The sequence below is a fragment of the Chiroxiphia lanceolata genome, chromosome 1, assembly GCF_009829145.1.
Source record: "Chiroxiphia lanceolata isolate bChiLan1 chromosome 1, bChiLan1.pri, whole genome shotgun sequence".
Taxonomy (NCBI): domain Eukaryota; kingdom Metazoa; phylum Chordata; class Aves; order Passeriformes; family Pipridae; genus Chiroxiphia; species Chiroxiphia lanceolata.
The window spans coordinates 2,547,242-2,555,165 of record NC_045637.1 but is presented as its reverse complement, the minus strand read 5'-3'; the positions used below and the strand labels follow the sequence as shown (position 1 = coordinate 2,555,165).

General features: G+C 50.9%; 1 long non-coding RNA gene and 2 other non-coding genes across 4 annotated transcripts; 2 read left to right on the top strand and 1 right to left on the bottom strand.

The window, feature by feature from the left end:
• The first annotated feature begins 4,331 nt into the window (after nt 1-4,331).
• TRNAF-GAA lies at nt 4,332-4,404 on the top strand. Its single transcript has one exon. It is a non-coding gene; the product is annotated as a tRNA-Phe (tRNA).
• Nucleotides 4,405-4,676: 272 nt separating this feature from the next.
• LOC116794454 lies at nt 4,677-7,101 on the bottom strand. 2 transcript variants are annotated; one of them, XR_004359808.1, is made up of 3 exons: nt 6,964-7,101; nt 4,935-5,467; nt 4,677-4,850 (listed from the first exon to the last, which is right to left on the bottom strand). It is a non-coding gene; the product is annotated as an uncharacterized LOC116794454 (long non-coding RNA). The 2 variants fall into 2 exon arrangements; XR_004359806.1 differs by having other exon boundaries at nt 4,935-5,243.
• TRNAF-GAA lies at nt 5,029-5,101 on the top strand. The gene has a single exon. It is a non-coding gene; the product is annotated as a tRNA-Phe (tRNA).
• Nucleotides 7,102-7,924: the final 823 nt, after the last annotated feature.

The following is a 7,924-nucleotide window of genomic DNA, read 5'->3' as shown; positions in this document are numbered from 1 at the left end:
CAGTCCCCCTTGTGCCATTATCTCCTTCCTTCCCCAACACATTAAACTGCCATCAAAGAGGAGCTTTGCAAACATAGTTTGTTGCCTACTGGAGCCTCACATTTCAGAGTTGCTGCTGCTGCTGCTGCTGTCGCATATTTTGGGGAATTTTATTTTCAAGCAAGTCCGTTTTTCCTAATGGGCTCACTTGGGGGTCTGCTCAACTGGAGGGGAAATGGAACCAAGCAACATTCCTGCTGGGAGACCTTTAGAAACCTCAGGAAACCTTTTTTTTTTTTTTTTTCAGAGACAGAAGTTCCATGTTCTTAATGAGATCATTTTTGGAGAAGTCTGGGGAAAGAGAAAAAAAAAAAAAAGAGAAAATAGCGACAGGAAAATAGAGATAATCACTAAAAATGCTTTTCAAGTAAAGCAGGAGCTCACTTAGTGTAATGAGACAGAAAAATTTCCAGAAGCCTAAAGGAGGAACATGGACCTTATTTGACACATCAGAGCCAAGTGAGAATGTGAGGAGCAATAACATCCCAACCCTGCAGTGGATGGCACTCCCCTGGTGCAGATGGCTGGAGAAAGAGTGGGGAAATAGGACAAAATCCCACCTGTGACACAGTTTGGGGCCAGGATGTCTCTAAGGAAAACTAAGGTTGGAGACAAATCAGATGTGTTGAGTTGGGTGGAAAAGGTCACCTGTCTGCAGCTCCAGGTGCTGCATTGACCCCGTGAGAAAGGAGTGCGCTCAGCAGGGCTGGTGAATCCACATGGCCCACAGAGGTCTGGATGTGGATCTGGACAGGCTCCTTGGCTGTTGGGATGAGCCTTTGGTGGGAGATTTCATGGAATCCCAGGATGGTTTGGATTGGAAGGGACCTGAAAGATCATGGAATTCCAACCCCCCTGCCATGGGCAGGGACACCTTCCACTAGCCCAGGTCACTCCAAGCCCTGTCCAACCTGGCCTTGGACACTTCCAGGGATGGGGCAGCCACAGTTTCTCTGGGCAGCCTGTGCCAGGGCCTCACCACCCTCATAGCCAAGAATTTTTTCCCAATATCCCATCTAAAGTTACTCTCATTCCATTTGAAGCCATTCCCCTTTGTCCTGCCACTCCAGGCCCTTCTAAAGTGTCTCTTCATCTGTCTTACATTACCCTTCAGGTTCTGGAAGGCCACATTCAGGTCACCCCAAAGCCTTCTCTTCTCCAGGCTGAACAATCCCAGCTCTCCCAGCCTTTCCTCCCAGCAGAGCTGCTCCATCCCTCTGATCATCCTGGTGCCTCCTCTGGACTCACTCCAACAGCTCCATGTTCCTTCCTGTACTGTTCCCCAGGGCTGGAGCAGCTCTGCAGGGGGAGTCTCACCCGGGGGGGCAGAGGAGCAGAATCCCCCCCTCCCCTGCTGCCCCCGTTTCTCTTGATGCACCCCAGGATACAACTGGATTTCTGGTTTGCGTGGATGTAATTCCATAACCTCGGAAAGCTGCTTCCCTGACTCAGGGCAGATGGACATTTCACAAAGCACAGGCAGATCAGCCCAGAGTGGCAGGAAAACGGGAAGAATGGTGGGAGGGAAAGCAAGGACAGAGGGATCTCCTGTCAGCTGCCTGTCATGGCCAAAGCCTCGAGCATCTGAGTGGGAGTGGTGATGAAAGAGCTGGGTGACGGTGGGAAATGTCACCTCCAGCTCAGCTCTGCCCGAATGCCAGCAGGGTTTAACAGGCTGACACTTCCCTGATGCCTCAGGAATCCAGAGCGTGAGGATGAGGAGGCGCCAGAGATGTCCAGAACAACATCCAGCTCAAAACCTGGCCTGCAATATTTTCCAGGAGTTAACACCTACAAAGGAAGAAATAATGTAGTGTTGTATCACCAGATACTCTTCCAATCTCCAGAGGTTTGTGGCTCAGGCCACAAACCATGTGGTTCCATATTTACACACTCTCCATGGAGTTTTTTCTTCCATAAATCTTCTTGGTCATTATTTGAATGGTTGTTCTCTGTAATACCCTAGGGCCGGGAGTTGCACAGATAACCAGACACTGGGTGAAATAATTCCTTATTTTTCTTTGTTCCAGGCTTGGCACTTGCTCATTCCCACTGCTAATCCTTAGTTCCTACATCAGAAGAATCAATAAGCAATCAACCCTTAACAACTACTCCCTAGATCCTATAATATCCTTCCTTTCTCTAGTTCCTATAATATCCTTCCTTTCACTCTTTCCTTTTCCTGACTGGGTAAACATGGTTTACACAGCAATTCCCAGAAGTGACTTTATTAATCTTTTCCACTGGTTAATTTAGGCTTTTTTTCACATCCTTTCCGGGATGAGGACACCAAAAAAAACCAACCAAAAAACAGGCAGTAATGAAAATGTGGATGAAATATAAGTTTTTTCAGGAGGAATGAGGGCAGGTGAGAGAGGTCAAGAGGGACCCCACACTCTACAGACCCCTGGGGTGCAAAGGACACACAAGTGACCCGAAGAAAACACCCAAAGAAAATCAAAGATGAAGCACAAGCCACCTATTAAAAAAGTTAAAGTGGGGACAGAGATGGAAACAGGGAGGGATATAAGTGTCATGGGGATGGGGCATTTTCCATCAGGGAATCACGGTATCCATCTGTGCCTCTGCCACGACAGTGGAGAGGTTGTCAGGGCAGTTTTCCCAAATCTCTGCTTTTCCCAGTGCAATGCTGAGCTGAACATGGCTCAAAAAAAAAGCAACATCTGCTAAAAGATCCAAGTTTGACCTGCCCACAGGGCACCCAGAGCAGACATCTCAAGGTCACTCCTGCTCCCACTTTGTTCTCCCCACAGCAGAGCTGTCCATGGAATTCCAGCCCTCAGGTCTGAATAGAGCCAGAAAAACAGGTTTAATTTCTTCCTCTTCCATAAGGAAAAATCTCAGCTTCCAGCTCCTTCCATGTGACACGTTCAACAGGCAACACAAGTCTGACTTCTCATGACTTTGCTTGCAGAGTTTCAGTTCTGAAATTCTGTTTCACCAGCTGAATAATCCAAGTTCCCAGCAAGTCAGCTCCTCCAATTCCTAATTTAACTACAAGGTAGCACTTCCTTCAAGGCTTGTTCTTTATCCTTTCCACCAACACTGCAAGCATGTGCAAACTGGTACAAATTCAGTGGGAATTTTGCACCCAGCTGAATATTTCCAGCTAGGCAGAGTGGGCTGGCAAATACCACAGTTTCCATGTTGGGAGCATTTCCTCCTGTCTGAGGAAAGCTGGTGAGAAGCAGAACAGCTTTGGTTTCTGCTTTCCTTGACAAGGAGAAAGCTGGTGAGGCAGAAATGGGACAACTGGAAGGGCGGAGCTGCATCCCGAGGGAGCCAGGATCCCACACAGGCTGATCTGGCAGGTGTCCCTTTCCCAGGGAGAACCTGCAGATGGGTCCTTGTCACCCACTCAGAGCCAACTGGACATGGATGATGAGAGCTCTGTGGAGTGACAGGTTAGTCCAGACTCTGAGGAAACTCTGAGCCACCAATATCAGAAGGAGGTGGAGCTGTTGGAGGGAGTCCAGAGGAGGCCACAGAAATGTCCAAGGGCTGGAGCCCCTCTGCTCTGGAGCCAGGCTGGGAGAGCTGGAGGGGTTCACCTGGAGAAGAGAAAGATCCAGGCAGACCTGAGAGCCCCTTCCAGGGCCTAAAGGGGCTCCAAGAGAGCTGGAGAGGGACTTGGGACAAGGAATGGAGGGACAGGACAAGGGGGAATGGTTTCCCACTGCCAGAGGGCAAGATTGGATGGGATATTAGGAAGAAATTCTTCCCTGTGAGGATGGGGAGGCCCTGACACAGGTTTCCCACAGAAACTGTGGCTGCCCCATCCCTGGAAGTGTCCAAGGCCAGGTTGGACAGGGCTTGGAGCAAACCTTGGGATAGTGGAAGGTATCCCTGCCCACGGCAGAGGGTTGGAATTCCATGATCTTTCAGGTCCCTTCCAACCCAAACCATTCCATGGTTTAAGCATCCAAAGACAGATCTGAACAGACAGAACAGGACATGTCCCTTCCAACTCCTTCAATATGGCACAAAGGGGATGAACCTCAGCCACACTCCTGTCATCTCCTGTGGAACATCTCCCTGGGCCTTTTCCACAGGCAGGGAACTGCACTAGAAGGACCATCAGCCTGATCTAAATGGACACATTTGATTTCCCTGAGTGCCTGGTGCTGTTTGAGAAGGTGGTCCCCAGGGACCCCTCAGTGGTCCCCAGGGACGGAACAAGAGCCAAGTGTCCCCTGAGCCAGTTGGAGCCACAAAAAGCTGAAAGCTCTTCCTGTTCCAGTGGGGTTTGTGCCAATAGCAGCCCCAGCAGGGCTGAAGTAGCTCAGCTGGGAGAGCGTTAGACTGAAGATCTAAAGGTCCCTGGTTCAATCCCGGGCTTCAGCAGGGTTTTCCTGCCCTTTTGGGTGCCCAGGGCTGGGATTCCAGTACAACAGAGACATGGACAGGCAGGAGAGAGGCCAGCAATGGGTCGGGAGGAGGATGAAGGGGCTGGAGCATCTCTCCAATGAGGAGGGGATGAGAAAGCTGGGACTGGTTGCCCTGAGAGGTGGAGTTCCCATTCTTTGTCATATTTGAAAGCCACCTGGATGTGATCCTGGACAACTGGCTGGAGGTGTTTCTGCCTGAGCAGGGCTTTGGTCTCCATGAGATCCCTTCTGACCTCAACCAGTCTGAGTCTGTGAAACAGGGACATGGTTTTTAATTCAAAGGCATCAGCAAAAATAGTGATAGAAAGGGGTTTTTCTTTAGTTCCTTCAGCTGTTTTTTCCCAGTCCTGTGTCCTGGACTGCCCTGAGAAGATGTAGGAAGGTCGACCCACAGGTATTTGGCTGTGCAGGAAATCAAACCTGTTATTTGGCACAAGAAATAACACCTTATCAAAAGAGTTCATTTTAGTCTGAATCACAACAGACCTTGAAACAAGCTCTCTCCCTAAAAAGTGCCTTTTTCCAGGCTGTCCTGGTGGGTCTGCCTGTTCGTCACAGGGAAAGGGATCCTCACTTCAGGGCTGAAGTAGCTCAGCTGGGAGAGCGTTAGACTGAAGATCTAAAGGTCCCTGGTTCAATCCCGGGCTTCAGCAGCGTTTTGGGAGTTGGGCTTGATGATTCACCCCTGGAGGTGTCCAAGGAATGACTGGATGTGGCACTCAGTGCTCTGGGTGGGTTGATGAGGTGGTGATGGGTCAAAGCTTGGACTCAATGACCTTGGAGGTCCTTTCCAACCTAAATGAGTCAATGACATCCTTGTGGGTCCCTTCCAGCTCGGGATATTCTCCAATTCCACGATCTTTGATGAATCTTAGTGCCCTTTCCTGAACCTTCCCACTCTTACCTTTTTAAAATTAAAGTATTCAACGTGCAGATACCCCAAAGAGTTCTAAACTGAGTAACTGTGCTTTATCTTTGCTTCTCTGACCCTTTCTGACTAATTCCTGATCCATGGAGACCTTCAGGCAAACAGCAGAGACAAAACAAAACACGAGTTACTAGTTTTCAAAATAAAAAAAAGTGAGAAGCAAAGCTTTGACTCCCAGTTTCTCAAGGTCACCATCCAATCTCTTCCCCATAGCAGGGCAGAGACTCTTCTTTCTGCCTTTCATTCTGGTGGTGCTCTGGACATCAAGTTTTCAGATCCTGCAGCACTTCCAGGAGATGAATTCCCTGCTCAGGATGTGAATAATGAGTCAAAAACATCATCACCTTCTTTAGCCTTGAAGAGACACCATGTCCTGATGGGAAAATGCCTCTGCCAAGAGCCACCACCCAAACACAACCCCACAAATGGAACAGCTGCTCATCCAGGAGGGACTTTTTCAGACCTGATCCCCTCAGGCAGCATCTTGTGGCCCAAGGATGTGCCAACTAAAATTAGCCTTTTACTCCTGACTGCCTTTGCCTGCATCTAAATTAGGCCTCCCGGCCCCCAAATTGGATCAAAGTAGGTCAGAACTCCCTTTGTGGCCCATGTGCAGGATTCAATTCTCTCCCATTTGCTCTGTCTTGGGCCTCATTTTGCCCTGGAAATGGATCTTGGGCAGTTGTAAAACCACATCCTGGGTGTTGCCCTCAGGTTTCCCAGGAGTTTGCACACCCTGGCTGGGATAACTCCTGTTGGTGGGTCTGACCTCATCAACCCACCCCTGGAAGGAGGCTGGAGCCCGAGGGCAGGAGGAAATGCCAGAGCAGAGACACTGAACCTGAGGCAGAGAGAAGCAGGGTGGCACAGGGAGCAGAGGGTGGCACAGGGAGCAGAGGGTGGCACAGGGAGCAGCAAGGTGGCACAGAGAGCAATAAGATGGCACAGGGAGCAGTAGAATGGCACAGTGAGCAGCAGGGTGGCACAGGGAGCAGGAGAGTGGCACAGGGAGCAGTAGGATGGCACAGAGAGCAGCAGAGTGGCACAAGGAACAGTACGATGGCACAGAGAGCAGCAGGATGGCACAGGGAGCAGCAGGGTGGCACAGAGAGCAGCAAGACAATACAGGGAGCAGGAGAGTGGCACAGGGAGAAGCAGGATGGCACAGGGAACTTCAGGATGGCACAGGGAGTAGCAGGGTGGCTCAGGGAGCAGCAGGGTGACTCAGGGAGCAGCCAGATGGCACAGAGAGCAGAAGGATGGCACAAAAAACAGTAAGGTGGCACAGGGAGCAACAGGGTGGCACAGGGAGGAGCCAGATGGCACAGGGAGAAGCGGAGTGGCACAGAGAGCACGAGAGTTGCACAGCGAGCAGCAGGGTGGCACACGGAGAAGCAGGGTGGCACAGAGAGCAGTGGGATGGCACAGGGAGCAGCAGGGTGGCTCAGGGAGCAGCAGGATGACAGAGAGAGCAGTAGGATGGCACAGGAAGCAGCAGGGTGGTTCAGGAAGCAGCAGGGTGGCTCAGGGAGCAGCAGGATGGCACAGGCTCAGCATTCCAGCATCTCTGCTGAACAACGTTCTGACCTGGTTCCACAGTCCTGGTTTAACAGGTGTGCTGGAAATGGGAATAAAGGCAGTGCCGGGGCTTGTCTGATGCTCAGTGCCCGTCCACAGTGTTTAAATGTGTCATCCTGTGTCCTCCAGACAATGCCCAGGCACAGTTCAGGGGATAACAGGGCCAGGAACTATTCCTTGGAGGTGGTTTGGACATAATAGATCTATTTATGAAAATAGAGAGAGCTGGGATTGTTCAGCCTGGAGAAGAGCAGGCTCCAGGGACACCCTAAGCTCTCCCTTCCAGTGCCTAAAGGGACTCCAGGAGAGCTGGAGAGGGACTTTGAACAAGGACATGGAGTGTCAGGACAAGAGGGAATGGTTTCCCACTGACAGAGGGCAAGATTAGATGGGATATTGGGAAGAAACTCTTCCCTGTGAGGGTAGTGAGGCCCTGGCACAGGTTTCCCAGAGAAGCTGTGGCTGCCCCATCCCTGGAAGTGTCCAAGGCCAGGTTGGACGGGACTTGGAGCAACCTGGGCTAGTGGAAGGTGTCCCTGGCCATGGCAGGGGGGTTGGAACTACATGATTTTTAAGGTCCCTTCCAACCCAAACCATTCTGTGAATTTACGATCCTGTGATTTTTGTTCAGTCAGAGAGGGGAAGAAGTTTTAGCTCAGATGTGCCCTGCCAGATGTTCTCTTGGAGGTGCCAGTGACATCTGGGCTTACTCACCTCTAAAAGTCCAGCATAAGGTGGCAACCACAATGAAATTCCTTTGGAGCCCGGTCCAGCCGTGGGAAAACAAAGAAAAGGGCCCCACTGGTGTCAGTCAGGCCCCATGTTCACACTGCAGGACATAAAGAAACTCCCCGAGAGCATCACAGAGGGGGTGGGAGCAGCTTATTTCCCTCCTCCTCCTCCTCCCAACGACTTGGTGCCCTCCTGGCTGGAACAGCTTTGACTCAACCCTCCGTGCCAAAAGCTGCCG